Here is a 17,813-nt window from a genome sequence, read left to right on the forward strand (position 1 = left end):
GTGACAAATGGAGTATGTGTCTGGGGGGAGGCAAGTGAAAAATAGAACCTGCTTGCTTTTTGTTTGTTTGTTTGTTTGTTTGCAGTACGCGGGCCTCTCACTGTTGTGGCCTCTTCCGTTGTGGAGCACAGGCTCCGGACGCGCAGGCTCAGCGGCCATGGCTCACGGGCCCAGCTGCTCCGCGGCATGTGGGATCCTCCTGGACCGGGGCATGAACCCGTGTCCCCTGCATCGGCAGGCGGACTCTCAACCACTGCGCCACTAGGAAAGCCCCTAGAATCTGCTTGTTTTTGAAAAGCAGAAGTAAAAGTTATTCTCAGTTAACTGTCTGGGTAAAATCACTATGGTCTTGGACAAATCGTTCAACTTCATTAGACTTCAGTTGCTCACCTGTAACCTACGTAGAATAAGAATATACTTGTCTGTAGACAGGAGGGTGGATGAGATGGTCCCTGGAGAACTCACCTATGGAGTTTTGATTTGCTGAACACTGAGCTGGGATAGAAGAGTCTGGACATAGAGTATAGTTGAAAGGTATACATCTGTGATTGTTGTTTGCAGTTATTTTCCATTGTAAAATATTGTGTATATACCAAAAAAATAATTAAAACGTATATGCAGAGGTTGACAAATAAACACCTGTGTAACTATCACCCGGTCGATGAATGGGATGCTACTGACTCCCAGGGTCTCTGAGGGGCCCTGACCCATCCCAGCCTCCTCCCTCACTTACACTTTTATGGTAAATGCCTACTTTTCTCTATAGTTTTACCACCCGTGTTTCCCTCTACTGCTTTGAAAGTTATATGCTCTTTGTATTCTAAAAATTACAATATTTGTACTTGGACATTAAAGTTGAGCAAAACTTTCATTTCCCATTGGGTAATACCAGGTCCTTGGAACAATCTAAAACATTTACCCCCTTCTCACTTATTTTCTCTCATTGCTGTGTGTTTTAATTCTGTACATTTTTAAGAACATTGCAAAACATATTGTTCTACACAATCAGCGTTCAATTAGATTTATTCATGCATTTGTTACTGTCTTTGCTTTTCATTCTTTTTTGTGTTTCCAGTCTTCCATCTGCCTGATGTACAACCTTTAGAATTTCCTTTGCTGGTAATGAACTCTCTCAGGTCTTACATGCCTGAAAACTCCTGAATTTCACCTTCATTGTGGAAGGGTAGGCTTGGCAGTTATATTAGTTTCCTATGGCTGCTGTACAAACGTGGTGACTTAAAACAATAAGAATTTATTCTTGTGTAGTTCTGTAGGCCAGACACCCGAACCCCATGTCACTGGGCTAAAGTCTAGGTGTTAGCAGAGCTGTGCTCCTTCCAGAGGCTCTAGGGGAGAATCTGTTTCCTTGCCTTTTCCAGCTTCTAGAGCTGCATTCCTTGTAATACTTCGGTTCATGACTCCTTCCCGAATCTTCAGGGCCAGCATTGTAGCATCTTCAAATCTCCACCTTCTTTCACATCACCTTCTCCTCTGTGTTGAGTCTCCCTCTGCCTCTCTCTTGTAGTGACACCTGTGATTGCATTGAGGGCCTACCCAGATAATCCAGGATAATCCACCCATCTGGGGATGCTTAATTTAATCATATCTGCAAAGTCTTTTTTGCCATATAAGGCAACAGGTTCCAGGGACTACGTAGGACCTCACCATCTTTGGAGGCCATTATTCATCTTTGCACAGGACTGTATAAAACTATAGGTTGATAATTATTTTCTACATTAAAGATATGATTCAACTGTCTTCTGGCTTCCACTTTTTTTAACCATTAAAAAAAAATTGAAGGATAGTTAGTTTACAATGTTGTGTTAGTTTCAGGTGTACAGCAAAGTGATTCAGTTCTTTCTCAGGTTCTTTTCCATTATAGGTTATTACAAGAGATTGAATATAGTCCCCTGTGCTATACACTAGGCCCTTGTTGTTTACCTGTTTTTTATATAGTAATGTATATATGTTAATCCCAAACTCCTAATTTACCTCCCCCTTTCTCCCCTTTGGTAACCATAAGTTTGTTTTCTATGTCTGTGAGTCTATTTCTATTTTGCAAATAAGTTCATTTATGTCATTTTTTAAGATTCCACATATAAGTGATATCATATGATTTTTGTCTTTCTCTGGCTGGCTTACTTCACTTAATATGATAATTTCTAGGTCCATCCATATTTCTGCATATGGCATTATTTCATTCTTTTTTATGACTGAGTAGTATTCCATTGCATATATGTACCACATCTTTATCCATGCATCTGTTGATGGACACTTAGGTTGCTTCCATGTCTTGGCTACTTTAAATAGTGATGATGTGAACATTGGGGTGCATATATCTTTTCAAATTAGAGTTTTCTCCAAATATATGCACAGGAGTGGGATTGCAGGATCATATGGTAGCTCTATTTTTAGTTTTTTAAGGAACCTCCATACTGTTTTCCATAGTGACTACACCAATTTACATTCCCACCACAGTGTAGGAGGGTTCCTTTTTTTCCATACCCTCTCCAGCATTTATTATTTGTAGACTTTTTGATGATGGCCATTCTGACCAGTGTGAGGTGATACCTCATTGTACTTTTGATTTGCATATCTCTAAAAGTTAGTGATGTTGAGCATCTTTTCTAGTGTCCATTGGCCATGTGTTTGTCTTCTTTGGAGAAATGTCTATTTAGGTCTTTTGCCCGTTTTTTGATTGGGTTTATTTTTTATATTAAGCTGTATGAGCTGTGTGTATATTTTGGAAATTAAGTCCTTGTTGGTAGCATCATTTGAAAATATTTTCTCCCATTCTGTAAGTTGTCTTTTCATTTCACTTATCATTTCCTTTGCTGCGCAAAAGCTTTTAAGTTTAATTAGGTTCCATTTGTTTATTTTTGTTTTTATTTCCATTATTCTAGGAGACAGATCCAAAAAAATATTGCTTCAATTTATGTTAAAGACTCTTCTGCCTAAGTTTTCCTCTAGGAGTTTTATAGTATCCATCTTACATTTAGGCCTTTAATCCATCTTGAGTTTATTTTTGTATATGGTATTAGAGACTGTTCTAATTTCATTCTTGTACATGTAGCTGTCCTGTTTTCCTAGCACCACTTATTGAAGAGACTGTCTTTTCTCCATTGTATATTCTTGCTGGCTTCCATTTTTGATGTTGAGACATCATCTCAGTCTAACCATCATTTGTTTTAAGGTAATCTATATTTTAATCTTGGTTTTGATAGCTGTGACTACTGGTCACCATGATGCGTCTAGGTGTACATTTCTTTATATTTATTCTGTTTGGGAGTCTGTGGGTCTTTTGAATCTGTGGTGTCCTTCAATAGTTCAGGAAAATCCTTAGCTATTATCTCCTCAGAATTATCTCAGCCCGACCTCACTCTCTTCCTCTTCTGGGACTCCAGTGAAATGTATGTTGGACCTTTTTACTGTATCCTTCGCATTGTAAACTCACTCTTCTCTGTTTTCCATACTTTTACTCTTCTCTGCTATATTCTGGACATTTTCCTCTGATCTAACCTCTGGTTTATAATTCTCTCTTCTGTTGTTTTCAGTTTGCTGCCAAACACTTCTATAAAAATTTTAATTTGTTATTGTATTTTTCCTTTCCAGAAGTTTTGTTTGATCCTCTTCCAGATCTGCTAAGTCACGTTCTACTGCTTTTTTCCCTGCAGATATTTGCAAACTTGTTGTTTCCTTTTTTTCATGTGGTAAGCATGTTTAAACTTAATAAGTCTATATCTGAAGCCTGTCCAGGTGTGTTTCTGTTCTCAGCTGTTTATACTGGTTCTCACTAATGTTGCCTTCTTTCCCTATGCATCCAATTATCATTAACTGTTTTGCTAGTCATTGCCCTTAAAACATTATTTGTGGGGATTTTCTGAGGCTTGGAATAAGTGTACTTTCCTCCTTATGGCTGGCTTTTAGGGGCGCTACAAGTTGGGGACCACATCAAACCAAATTCATTGCCCATCTGTGCTGTACATTCCTGGGGTGAAATGTGTGTGAGGACAGGTCTATGGCCACATCTTCTCAAGATTGTTTTATCCCCCTTCCTTTTCCTTCTCCTGCTCTGCTTAAGTACAGAGCAACCTTCTCTTGGCCTGTGGGGTTGGGGAGGAATAGGAAGTAGCAGATTAGTTCAGGTTTACCCTAATTCTGAGAGTGTACTCTGGGACCCTGCTTCATGCAGGAAAAAGTGTCCTATAAGTCTTTACACTGAATGTACTCCTTGCCTGGTTGCCTGTCACCCTTACCCCTCCAGTGTCTTCAAGGTGAAAGCAACTTGGGCACTCAAATAATTCTCTAGTTTCTTTGAGTTCAAGCTTCCCCCGCAAATTGGCCTGGCAGGGCTGCACTATCTTTTCCACTCCTGAGTGCTTAAAGGTGATTATCCAGAGTGTTTTTCAGCCAGAGGATTTAGCTGAATAATCCCCTACCTAGTCTGCCCTGTGGGAAACAGCTGTTCCATGTTTATATGTTTATTGTGTACAATTATGCACTATATTTACCTTTAGGAAATTTATAGTGCCGAAAGATCAAGGGAAGGTGGGCCCACAAGTTTTGTGTGTGTGTGTGTGTGTGTGTGTTAAGAGATTAGTCATCATCCTGTGGAAGACTGGTCTGGTGTAGATTTTGGGGGAAAAAAGGTGTGAGACTTTGATGGACTGTTCCAGTGACATTATGAAATTGAAGAGCTCATCTTGCTTGACACCACTTGTTCTTTCCTCAAGGGGTAACTTCAGTTGGTTGGCTAATAAGTTGCATCCTTGCCTTGAAAAAATAACCACCAAAGGAAAACCACTCTTAGCTGGTTTCCCTGACACCTCAGCCTGGTCCTGAGCTGCCCTGTAATGGCCAAGGTCCAGCTTTTTCAAATCCGGGGCAGCTGTGAGGGCAGCTGGCTTTGATTCAGATGGTAGAGACAGCATTAGTCAGCAGCCTCCTCTCTCATGGCCTGATGCCTTAGCACGGCAGCGTGTGTCTGTGACAGTGAAGGTGGACTCCTGACTCTGGCCGTGGATAAGTAGATATGCCTGGGCCAGGTTTGTGAGTCCAGTCTTTGGCCAGCCCTCAGCATCACGCTTTGGCCAGTTGGTCTTGGATCAAGCTTTCAAAACTTTAAATCCCAAATGTCAAGAATGAATTTTTGACCCCTTGGTCCTCCAATCCCAGATTTGGACGGAAGCCTCTGAAATGACAGTCAACATGAGGAAAAGCTTGTAAATCATTGGTTGATTCATAAAACGTTTAGCGGACTTCTGCTGTCTGGAAAGCAGCATGCTGGGTATTGTGGTATCCTTGCCCCCAGGATGCTTAAAATCTTGCAAAGAATTAAGTAAGAATGGTCACCTAAGAAAGAAACTGAGATTTAGGGGGGGCCCCTGAGGCTGACTGTGAGAGCCATCTGTGGTGCTTGTCATCCCATTGCTCATGAGGTTTGATTCGGCTGGCCGGGCTGGCTGGGGTTCTTCTCCTTCCCCACACTTCAGTGAGCATCCCTCCCCAATCTGGGTTCATATCTGTGAGTGTGACCTTTCCATCTGGAGGAGGCCCATCCTTGGGTCGAGTATAAAGGTGACTGTGCTTCTCTTTTTAAGACTTAGTAAAAGACAAAGTGGGGAAAGGTGGAAGCCAATCTTGCTGCCTATCACCAAGCTTCACGCAAAGAAACAAAAATTAATTCATGATTTATGCATCAGAATAGACTCAATTTCCTGGAAATCATCTTAGAATGGATATTGGAATTTGATTAATAAAACATGGCTGGGGTGAAAGATGTGTTCTCTTCACCAGCTCGCTCAAAAGTCACTGTTCTGCATTGTTCTACACAGATGAGTTTGATGCACTTTTTAATTAATGCCACTAAGAGAGCAGGTAGAACTTCACTAGACAAATGCCACATGTGCCTTTAAGGAGAAACCAGCTTAAAATCAGATTTGTTTCTTCAGCAAGAATTAGAGGATACACTCGAAAGCTTCACCGAGCTGCCCCTCTCTTTCTTGGCAAGCACTCATCAGGCTGTTAGTTTCCAGCCGCCAACTTCCTTGACAATGGGAATTCCTTCCTAGTTTGATTCTGAGCACAGATTCCGCTTGCTTTTGTTTTTGTGTTCTGTTTGCTCGTTACTCTTCTTTCATTGCACATGCTATTTTCCATGTCCTGCTCCTCTGATTGTCCTGCTGAGTCTTTTAATCCCAAACAAGGGCGACTTCTGTACTCAGCTTGTTGTGGAAGTTCAGTAACATGTGACACGTGGTATGTTGTCCAACTTTTATATCTTTATACTCCTCTGGCGTTTGGCCATGGGGATCATGTTTTGCTGAATGTAATACTCTTGCCATTTAAATTTTAATTGATGTAAATAGCAAAACACAATTGTAGTAGACTGGACCCTCCTCCTCTCCCCCCTCCTCCCTCTACCTCCCCCTCTCCTCTCCCCCTCCTCCCTCTACCTCCCCTCCTCCTCTCCCCACCTCCTCCCTCTACCTCCCCCTCCTCCTCTCCCCCTTCTCCCTCTCCCTCCCCTCCTCCTCTCCCCCCTCCCTCTACCTCCCCCTCCTCCTCTCCCCACCTACTCCCTCTACCTCCCCCTCCTCCTCTCCCCCCTCCCTCTACCTTCCCTCCTCCTCTCCCCCCTCCTCCCTCTCCCTCCCCCTCCTCCCTTTCCTTCTTCTCTTCTCCCAGAGGAGGCATCAGAAAGCACTCATAGAGTATGCAGAGTCTTAAAATATCAACTCCTTAAACTTAGGATAAATCTCATTGTATTACTTGCTTTTGTATGTACATGTGGAGGAAAAGTGATCACCTGTTGGAGAGTATCTAATACTATGTTAGAGGTTATTTTGATCTTTTACAAAAGCAGAGAAGGAAGACAGTGCAAGTGTGTTGGGCACAGCGCTGTTGACGGGTTGATAGCAGTGACACAAGGTAACCAGTGTTCTTGGAGAACAAGGACAAGGTTGGGTTTGGGCTTCTCTGCTACTACCTGGGCACCCCTGCAACACTCAGTCTCCCCAGGTGCTCTTATGGGCCCATGCTTGGACGTCATCTTGGCCCATTGGAAGATAAGCTGCAGCTCTGTTGGGTGGCTGGTGTTCTCTGATCCCTGAGTGTTGGGGTAAACCCTACTGTGAGTCATTTATACAACAGTATTTACTGAGCTTCTGCTTGTGCCAGGTACGGGCGTTGGGCAGGCAGCAACAGAAGAGGCAGATAAGCTCCCTGTTCTCATGGAGCTTATATTCCAGGGGAAGGATAGGCAATAAAGCACAAAACAAACAAGATAATTGCAGATATTGACAAAGGTAGGATAAGGGGACAGAGTGACCATATGTCCTTTAGGTTCCCAGGTCTGAGGTGGCCTTTTTGGGAAGGGGACAGTAGCACAGGAGCCTGAGGTTGAGAAGGGAGCAGTCGCAGGAAGATCTGAAGCAGTGCTGTCCTGTAGAGACTTCTGAGTGCTGGCGATGTTACACACCATCCAGCATGGTAGCTGCTCGTCCCCGGTGGCTATTGAACGCTTGAAATGTGGCTATAGTACAACTGAGGAACTGAGTTTTAAGTTGTATTTAATATTAATAACTTAAACAGCTTCGTGTGTTAATAGCTATCCTCTTGAACAGTGCTGATCTAGAGGAAGGACTTTCAAGGACAGGGAACAGATTGTGCAAAGGTCCTGAGGACATGGTCCCCCTGAGAACCCAGCATGGGATCTATGTCTGGAAACTGGGCTCAGTCTTCAAAGAGCAAATCTGGAAAACTTAAAATTGCTTCCCGGGCTTCCCTGGTGGCGCAGCGGTTGAGAGTCCGCCTGCCGATGCAGGGGACACGGGTTCGTGCCCCGGTCCGGGAAGATCCCACATGCCGCGGAGCGGCTGGGCCTGTGAGCCATGGCCGCTGAGCCTGCGCGTCCGGAGCCTGTGCTCCGCAACGGGAGAGGCCACAACAGGGAGAGGCCCGTGTACCGCAAAAAAAAAAAAAAAAAATTGCTTCCTGCCTGTGTTTTGTGGGTCACTGGAGAACCCACAGAGGAACAACAGTTAACCAGATGGGAATTAAAAACCCCGGCCCAACAAAGAACCTGTTTCCTTTAAGAAGGGCTCATTCCGACATTGTCTGACTCACAACTCTTAACTGGTTTCCTCAACTCACGGGCTGGGGCTGGCCTTTGTCTGTGCAGGATGTAGCTGTTGCATAGGCCTTGCTTGTTCATTCTGAGAATGAATCCTGTCTTTGTTCTTTCCTTGCATCTTTTTGTAACCAGAGGCTGGAACCTCTGCTATTGCTCTTTTAAGGGGTCCCTCTGCATTCTTCTTACTGCCTTTCATTCATCCCAGGGGCCTGAGGCCCCATCTTTTCTGGCTTAGCTCCCCCCCCGCCCCCAACCCTGTTGCTAAAGATGGCACAGTCAGCCCTGCTTATAAAGAGAAACTGGTCTTTCGAGAGAGTTTCACCGTGATTTTCCACTTCTGTTGAAAGGGTTAAGAAAGAGGAGAGGAGAGGAGAGGAGTGACAAAGAAAGGCTCCGGGAACGTTTGCAGTGGTTTTCTCACATGCCGCACATGCACTGGGATCTCCTAGGCCATGGAAAGCTCTGTACCGATCGGCCAAGCATCGGGCTATTCCAAGCAGCTCTTGGCTTATCCCGGGGCTGGGGCGGGGGAGGGGGGCGGGGAGTAGCAGGGACCAGCTCTGCCCCTCCAGTGCAGGTGGAGATTCGTCTCCAGCAAGATTCTCAGCTGAAAACAGAGATGAGGTGGCCGCTCCAGGGTCAGTGTGCTGAAGATTAGAGGAGGCCCAGCTATAGTCTCTAGTCCAGGTCCAGCCTGGACTAGTCATTGGTTACCACTCTCTCTGCACTTGCACAACCCAAAGGAGGTACAGTTACTTAGTACCACCCTGACAGGTACATAGGACTGAGGCCATGGGCCCAAGCCAGCTTCCGGGGGTTGAGCTGTGACCCTGCCTTTTCCCCTCGGTTCTGCCTGGCCGTCTGCAGTGAACTCAGAGCTCCCCTCCCCACCCCCAAGCCAGCAGTGGGAAAGGGCAGGAGGCTGCGGACTTTGAACTGCGGCATGTGCCACGAAGCTGTCTTGATGCTGGCGACCTTGATCTCTCTAGTGAGGAGTCTGAGGTCATAAAATGCGCCGTTGTTGACCCCTGAGCAACGTGCTGACCCCTGAGCAACGTGCTGCTTGCTCTGCCTGCTTTGTACAAGTGCCTTCCCGGTACAAGTGTGAAAACGCACCTGGATTGTGCGCTTGGCCTTCATGAGAGGACAAACGCGGATGCCTTGCTTCTCCAGGTGTCTTGCCCTTACCTTCTGGCATATGGTTCTCCAGGAGAGAGGTGTGTGCTCTGGCAAAGAGGCCGTGATAGACAACTTAATATACAGGAACTCATTAGAAGGTCCTTATAAGCTAGATGGGGCAGTATCTGCCCAACTGAATTCATTTGTCTCTAAAAAATTACTTTTATGCCCTGAAAAATAAACATGTTTATTAGAGAAAAATTGGAACATTTACAAAAGGAGAAAGGAGGAAACAGTTACCTGAGATTCTACCATCTAAACACAGCCACTCCTGTTAACATTTTGGTGTGTTCTTTAATATTTTTTCTTCCTACCTAAGGGTTATTTTGCCTTTTACATGTCCGGAACCATAGCATATATGCAATTTTGTGCACTGGCTTTTAATTTTTTTAATTAAAAAAATTTTTATTTATTTTTATTGAAGTACATTTGATTTATAATGTGTTCGTTTCTGATGTACAACGGAGTGATTCAGTTATACATATACATAAATATTCTTTTTCATATTCTTTTCCATTATAGGTTGTTACAAGATATTTAATATAGTTCCCTGTGCTATACAGTAGGACCTTGCTGTTTATCTATTTTACATATAGTAGTTTGTACTACTAATCCCAAACTGCTAATTTATCTAGATCTCTCCTCTGCCCTTTCCGCTTTGGTAACCATAAGTTTGTTTTCTATGTCTGTGAGTCTGTTTGTTTTGTAAATAAGTTCATTTGTATCACATTTTAGATTCCACATATAAGTGATGTCATATGATTCTTGTCTTTCTCTGGCTGACTTCACTTAATATGATAATTCCTAGGTCCATCCATATTCCTGCAAATGGCATTATTTCATTCTTTTTTATGACTGAGTAATATTCCATTGCATATATGTACCACATCTTTATCCATGCATCTGTTGATGGACACTTAGGTTGCTTCCATGTCTTGACTTTTGTAAATAGTGCTACTGTGAACCTTGGGGTGCATGTATCTTTTCGAATAGAGTTTTCTCCGGATATGCCCAGGAGTGGGACTGCAGGATCATATGGTAGCTCTATTTTTAGTTTTTTAAGGAACCTCCATACTGTTTTCCATAGTGGTTACACCGATTTACATTCCCACCAACAGTGTAGGAGGGTTCCTTTTTTCCCATACTCTCTCCAGCACTTACTATTTGTAGACTTTCTGATGATGGCCATTCTGATTGGTGTCAGGTGATACCTCATTGTAGTTTTTATTTGTATTTCTCTGATAATTAGCGATGTTGAGCGTCTTTTCATGTGCCTGTTGGCCATTTGTATGTCTTCTTTGGAGAAATGTCTATTTAGGTCTTCTGCCCATTTTTGATTGGGTTGTTTGGTTTTTTTTGTTATTGAGTTGTATGAGCTGCTTGTTATTTTGGAAATTAAGCCCTCGTTAGTGGCATCATTTGCAAATATTTTCTCCCAGTCCATAGGTCATCATTTCATTGTGTATATGGTTTCCTTTACTGTGCAAAACCTTATAAGTTTGATTAGGTCCCATTTGTTTATTTTTGCTTTTATTTTTATATCTCTGGGAGACTGACCTACAGAAACATTGCTGTGATTTATGTCAGAGAATGTTTTGCCTAGGTTCTCTTCTAGGAGTTTTATGGTGTCCTGTCTTATATTTAAGTCTTTCAGCCATTTTGAGTTTATTTTTGTGTATGGTGTGAGGGAGTGTTCTAACTTCATTGAGTTACATGCATCTGTCTAGCTTTCCCAACAGCACTGGTTTTTAATTTTACATTACATAGCAAGTGGACCGCAGACTTCACGTTTCATGGCCACATGGTATGCCCTTAAGTTCCTGTGTGCTTGGCACTTTGGGTGTTTTGAGCCACAAGGACTCTTTAATGGGCTGGAGGTCACACACTGAAGCCAGGTGCAGACCCCACGTTTCCCTCCTCCCAGGTGAGAGTTCCTTACACTCGGTTCTCAACCTTCCACGGCCTTCATCCCTCACCCATGGGTTGTATACCCCTGTCAGGTGTGTCTCTTGTTATGTTACTGTGTGTAACCCCTCGCCCACCTTCCACTGAGGGTCACTACACCACCCCCTTTGGCACGTCGCCCCAGGAGTGGGGGCCAAATCATCCCCTTCCATCATGTCACCTCAAGGAACTCATAGTCTCATAATAAGTAACAGCATTCATCTCGGCCAGATTTGCCTTCTGCTTCTCCCAGCCCAAGGTCCACCACTGAACCCTTCCCATCCGCTGTGTTCATGCTGGCTCTGTAGCAGGAGAAAGGATTAGCCGAGAAAACAAGGACAGGCTTGGATGTCCAGCCAACGGCCTTGGGCTGTGGTGCTCTGGGAATCGCTGCCGTCAAGGTGGGTGGATGGTGAGTCTCCTACCCCTCCTCTTCCCTCTCTGAGCTCTTTCCTCCTTTTCAGGACAGGCTTCGTGGGTATGGGTTCACACAGGGCCCTTTGCTTAGAAGGTTTAACGCTCCTCTGCTGCCATCTTGAAATTCTTAACAATTTTTGAACAGTGATCCTATATTTTCATTTTTCACTGGGCCCCGCAAATTATGAGCCCGTCCTGCTCTTATGACACTTGGAACACACCTTACCTGCAGCATTCATCTTATTTTACTCTATTATTCACACTTACAACTCACCTTGCACACCGGAAGGTGTTTTAGTGGAAGGACAAGGCCTTTGGAATCAAGCAGACCTTTTTCAAAACACCACATACTGACTTTGGGACTTCGGGTAAGTTACCCAGTCGTTGGCGCCTCAGTGTTCTCACCTATAAAGTGGGGATAGTGATCTTATTTTTTTAAGACTTGTGAAGATCAAGAGAATGTGTGGGTAGTGTAATGCCTTGCATATCCACCCTCAGTATTACCTCTTGTTCCTCCTTCCCTCCTTGCCTGGCCCAGTGCTGGTATACAGTAGGTGCTCAACATATGCTCACTACATTTCAGTTTGTGATGGTCAGTTTGTGCCTCTTCATTTCCAAGTGGGGCCAGGGTTTGTGTCCTAATCTCTGGGTAAGAGCTAGGACTGCACCATCACAGGGGCTCATTCTAAGGACTGACTTTCCTTCTCCTGGGAATTGCATTCCAGGCCATGTATAGGGCACTTTTTTCCTTAATAATTAAGTTCACCATCAGTGTATCATGCCGTGGAGCTCACAATTGCACATCCTCAGCCGGCGCTGATTGCCCCAGGCCCTGGGCTGTTGGACACACACCTTCCTCCATAACCCTGGAGGTAGGCACAGTCCTCGTCCCATTTCCTGTGGCCGCCTGCGCTGTCTGGCTCCAGGGCCTGCGTTCTTAACCACACACCACTGCTTCTCCTTCGGGACAAGCGAGGGCAGAGGCTTAGATACGGGTTTCGGGAGATGTGTGTGGTGGAGTGCCTTTTAGTAAACTCTTATTCTAAGAAAGTCCCAAGTATAATGAAATGAGACAGAGACAGAGGTAGGGCAAAATGTTCAATGGTTGGTTGGAGCCTAGCCTTGTGCCTTGGGGAGACCTAGTAGATCATGGGAGGCGCCCAAGGCCTGAGCAGAAGTGCGGCTGTGGCCAGGTTGGCTGGATCCCGTGGGTCAGGATCTGGGACTGGCGCTTTTAGGTGTCTGTGACTGAGTGAGCGGCAGAGAGCCAGAGTGCCTGGGGCAGCCTGTGGGCTGTGACTAAATTAGGAAGAAAGAGCCCTCAGGCTCTCCAGGAGCTCAGTGGGCAAGTGGGCGGTGGACTGGCTTTTGGTGGGCAGTTGGGAGCCGTCTGTTCAGACAGGCTTCTCAGTGGCTGCAGGAACGTCACACACTGAGTCCTAACAGGAGGGCAGCCTCCCTGATGCTGGTGACCATCCCCCACCCCCCCCCCGCAAGGAGTCTCAGTCAAATAGGAGAATGTTGTGAGCTTTAATCTCTAGTCCTTTCTAAGCTCTTTCGGGGAGGTTTTGCCCTGTAAAAGGTGTGCCCTCCTGAATAGTTTTGAGAGGGTGTTATACTGGATTGTGGCCATCACAGATGAACATCAGATGGTCCGGACAGGGCACAAAGGGGCGATGGCTGCTCTATGTAACCTGGCAATTAGGTACCTGCAGACAGCAGCTTTTGACTTAGAAAATCACGTGAAGGTTTAGTTGGTTTGATTAAGTATGACAGTGTGAGATTTGGAAAGAGAAGAGGAAGAAAAGTGGCAGGAGAATGATGGCTCCGGAAGAGAAAAGTGAGCAAGTTCCTAAGTAATTAAACTGTAAGTCAGGCCAAGCCCATCACGGGACCCATGACCTTCAGTCAGTGCCTCACAGAGAGGGGCTTCTTGGCTTTGTTTTCTTCTCTTCCTTTCTTTCCTTCTTCCTTTTTTTTTTTTTTTCTTGGTGTCATATTTTTGGCAAGACTTTCAGAAGTACTTAGCTGTAGGATATTTTCTCAGCTGCAGCACTGTTGACATCTTGGGCTGGTAATCCTTGCTTATGGGTCTGTCCTGAGCGTTTAGGATTTTAGCAGCACCACTGGCCTCTGCCCAGTAGACACCAGTAGCGCCCCCAATTCTGAAACAAAATGTCTGCAGCATACCCTGGGGGAAATTCTCCCCCAGTTAAGGGCCCCTGCTTAGAGCAGAAGGCAGCCGGTTTTTCCTGCTGCAAAGTGTTGCAGTTACTACTTGGGAAGGTGAAACGGTGGGTCACCTCACCCCATCTCTTCCTGCTCCAGAAAAATATAAAAAAGAGGGGCCAGCTGTTCAGGAGTTTTGCAGGTTGGGAGTCAGTGTGACCGTGCTGTCTGAGGTGGCTACATCGCTAAGGGTCCTTATGGGGTCCTTTGGGGGACCTTCAGGACTAAATCATCACACGTGAAAACCCACAGTCAAAAACAAGCAAGTAAACAAACAAACAGACAAACCACCATCACCACCACCACCCACCAAAAATAGGAAAGTAAACCAGGACTGAAGGCTTTGGAGTTTTATTAAAGATGGACTCATGGTTAGCACCAGACTCCCTCCTTCCGAAGCGGTCTCAGGAGTCCTGTCTGCATAGAGCTGGCCTGGGTGTTGATATGTGAAGAGGCTGAGAACATGTGGCATAAACATCGACTGATATTGTTTGCCATTTACACTCAGCATGTGTAATGCAGCAGGAATGGCTCCTGGCGGCATGTGACTGCCCTTCCAGCCGGGTGCGCGGTGCCTGGGACCTCTCTTTCTCTTTCGCCAGCTCCCTCGTTCATATTCCCCCTCCTCTGCCCCTTCCCAGACTCGGGAGGGAGAGTCTAAGTGGACGCTTGTCATGACTGGCATGCGGAAAGCTGGTAGAATGTTATTGGAATTTTCTAGGGAGGCACATGCGCGACACCCAAAATGATTCCCGGCTTCAGTGGCCTCAGGTGAGCGCTCCATGCCAGGAGCCCTGCTCTTTTTTCCAAAAGGTAAGGTTGCATGACGTCATCCTACCTTTCCCCAGCCCAAGCAGGAAATCAAGGGTTTGGTGGGGTTTTTTGTTTTTTGTTTTGTTTTGTTTTGTTTAATTCTTTACTCCGGGCAGCACTTCTGACCATGTTCTTGGCGCTAAGCATTTGTGCATGAGTATGCTATTTGCCTGTATCCCCACCCCTTCCTGTTTAAAAAAGTTGTAATAAATGATTCACAACAGCAGGGTAAATGTGACCTACAACAGCTCCTCATGACCCCAGTGAAATCAGCGATCCCAGTATGAAGGAAGTGTAGATGCTTTTTTTATGCTGGTTACTAAACTCTTTATAAAGAAAAGTCGTACGGCTACGGGAAAACAGATTGCATCAACACCAGATCGCATTATCACCAGATCGGAGGGAATGTAAGGGGACATTTTCGAAATCCTGAAATCTTATGAATAATGGGGGTTTCCTAAGGTTGAGGTGTTTTGTGTTAATTGCTGGAATTTGTCTATGATGGAAAATGAACCTTAAGGCATTTGAAATGTCTCGTATCTGTTGAGTATAGAGTCAGACTCATGAACCGGAGGGGAGTGCTGTGTTAGGATTCATGAGCAGGAATATTTTGCCAGAAAAGAATGCATGAAAGTTGCTTCTGAGCACCTCTGAAGGAGCCGTGATATGCATTTCAGCAACTTTAGGGATCTTTAAGTAAATTACATTTCAAAACACAACTATTTTAATAGTCCCCAAGCAAGCAAACAAGCAAGTGTATAAGCTTCTGTCATGAGGTTCAGGGGACGTATTTGGACATGGATGTGACGATCTGTTAGCAGGCTCAAGCACAACCAAACGTAACTCACCTCGTTTCTTTATCTGATGCAATTAAAAGTCGCTTTGACATATTCGGGAGAGGAATGCTGGTTCTCTGCTTGCAAGCGTGTCAAAGTAAATCCACACTCTCGTAAAATGGTGTGTATGATGTATCTTACATCATGGGAATGTTTTTAACCTTAAAAAAATCCATGTGTAGCTTTGCCATTGGTTTCTGCCTTGCATGTGTTGGAATCTTTTTTTTTTCCTTTCTTTCTTTTTTGCTCGTTTTTGCCAAGATGTCAGAAAACTGAAGGGGAGAGGTTAATACTTTCACACACTCACCCCTCCCCCACATGCATACACTAACAGCTGCCACGTATGATTTTGTGGAATTTGATATTTTGAACGAAATGACTTCCTTATTTTCCATAGTAATATAATAATCAATTTTACTATAGAGAACTGTGTACATGTCAAGCCTCGGCTGCCCCTAATTAGCAATGGGGGTAGCAGGGGAAAGGGCTGGAGAGCAGTTTTGAGTGAAAAGCCAGCCATCAGGTTTTAACCATTCTTTTTTTGCCTCAGCCAAGGCAGTTCTCAATCTGCTTGGATTTAAGTTGTGGCGTTTAATTTGGTTTAATTTGTGGCGATTTGAGAAAATATCTACAAGGGCATGTGCACGTGAAACCGAGATGGGCCTGTGCCTCTGTGGCTGCTTTCAGTTTCCTCTCCACAGTAACTTTCATACGACCACCGCTTTGCAAAACAGAGGCAAAAGCCAGAAGTCACCTACATAGAATATTCTCTGCCTTGGGTGGCACCTGTGTTTAGTTGGCTGTAGTCATAAAGGTATGTTTCTTAAGGCACCAGAAACTTCCATCTACTTTCTCGAATAAATAGTTATATGGTGTTTTAAAAAGTCCCAACCATAAGATTCTCATTTACTCTAAGGAATTTACTCTAAGGAATTAAAAAGGGCACATTCCCAGCACATGCACTGAAACATATACCTCATATTCCACGATGAATCACTTAGCATATTCTGCTAAGGTCTCTGTTCTCAGAGGCCTAGAGACAGTCGTAAATTCAAGTGAGTTGAATAGGTGTTTGTTCAGTGCCTCTAATTTGCCCGGCCCTGAGCCAGACAGACACTCAGGAATTTGAAAGATTTTAGGATGTGGATGTCTTCAAGGAGCTTATAATTTAGAAGGCAACAGTCATCCCCCAGCAAACCTCACCCGGCTTCCTACAGCAGAAACTGTATATGTACTCTGGGGCAGTCTTGCCACAAAAAATATTTTTTGAACTGTGTGAAAGACACTTCAGTATAGCTAAGAAATATTGACGGATCACCCACCGTGTTTGTGACCCTTTGTGGGCATATAAAAAATTCAGTGTTTATTCTTAAGTATAATGTAAGACAAATGGTCATGCTGTTTGTAGTGACAAAAACGGCTTGTGGGGATCAGAGTAATGAAGAACAGATTGATTCTATTCCTTTAGAAATTGGTGAATCTCAAACTTTGTTTCACAATGTCTCCCGGGTAGCTATTAAAAATTCCAATGCCTAGGGTGAAAAGGAGTCTCCGGAAATGGGACCCAGTACATTAAATGGGCATCAGTACATTAAAAAACACCTCAAGTAATTGCAGTGCCATTGAAATCTAGTGATATAGATGATTTTATCAAAGACTTTTTTTTTTTTTAAGCCTAGGGTGAGTTGGAAGGTGGACTTTCTCATGATGATGTTGCTTTTGACTAAAGAACTTTTGACATTCAGCAGTCTGATTCTTCTGTTCTCTGTGTTAGTGAACTCAGTGTAAATGGAGGTATGTTTTCTTCCTGTTCAACAAAGATAACATGACACTGAGCCAATCAATCTACCAACTAAATTACCTGAGGTTTGTGAACCTTGAGTGTTTTGATTCCAGGAGGCCAAATGTTGTTGAACATGTGGGCTGAGTCTCTTAAAGGAAGATAGGTATAAGAATAATCACATTTTTCCTTTGCATGGAAAAGGAAGCCCCTTCCTGGGGTACTGCACAACTAGTAGATAGAGGCGGCTCCTAAAAAATACAGCTGTTACTAAATTCCTTATAACTCACCATAGATTCTTAAGAGTTGGAAGACTGGTTCAAGATCGTCTAGTTCAGTGGTTCTCAAAGTGCAGCATCAGAATCACCTGGACTTGTTAGAAATGCAAATTCTCAGGTCCCAACCCAGACCTCCTAAGATAGAGACTGGGGTGAGCTCAGCATCTGTGTTTTGAAACTTTCCTGATGCCCCTGATTTTCCT

The 17,813-nt window shown here is 44.3% G+C and overlaps 1 protein-coding gene across 4 annotated transcripts in view; it reads left to right on the forward strand.

Moving 5' to 3' along the window:
• The window catches only part of RBM20 (RNA binding motif protein 20), a 217,784-nt gene that overhangs the window by 123,284 nt on the left and 76,687 nt on the right, over positions 1-17,813 (forward strand). The window contains exon 1 of one of the 4 annotated variants that reach the window (XM_060127060.1): positions 14,689-14,716. The exons of the other annotated variants lie outside the window; for them this stretch is intronic. The gene's annotated coding sequence lies outside the window, so the exon portion shown is untranslated. Of the gene's footprint in view, positions 1-14,688; positions 14,717-17,813 lie in introns of those variants that run through there. 4 annotated transcript variants of the gene reach the window in all.

This window comes from Lagenorhynchus albirostris, chromosome 16 (genome assembly GCF_949774975.1).
Source record: "Lagenorhynchus albirostris chromosome 16, mLagAlb1.1, whole genome shotgun sequence".
In the NCBI taxonomy this organism is placed as follows: Eukaryota; Metazoa; Chordata; class Mammalia; order Artiodactyla; family Delphinidae; genus Lagenorhynchus; species Lagenorhynchus albirostris.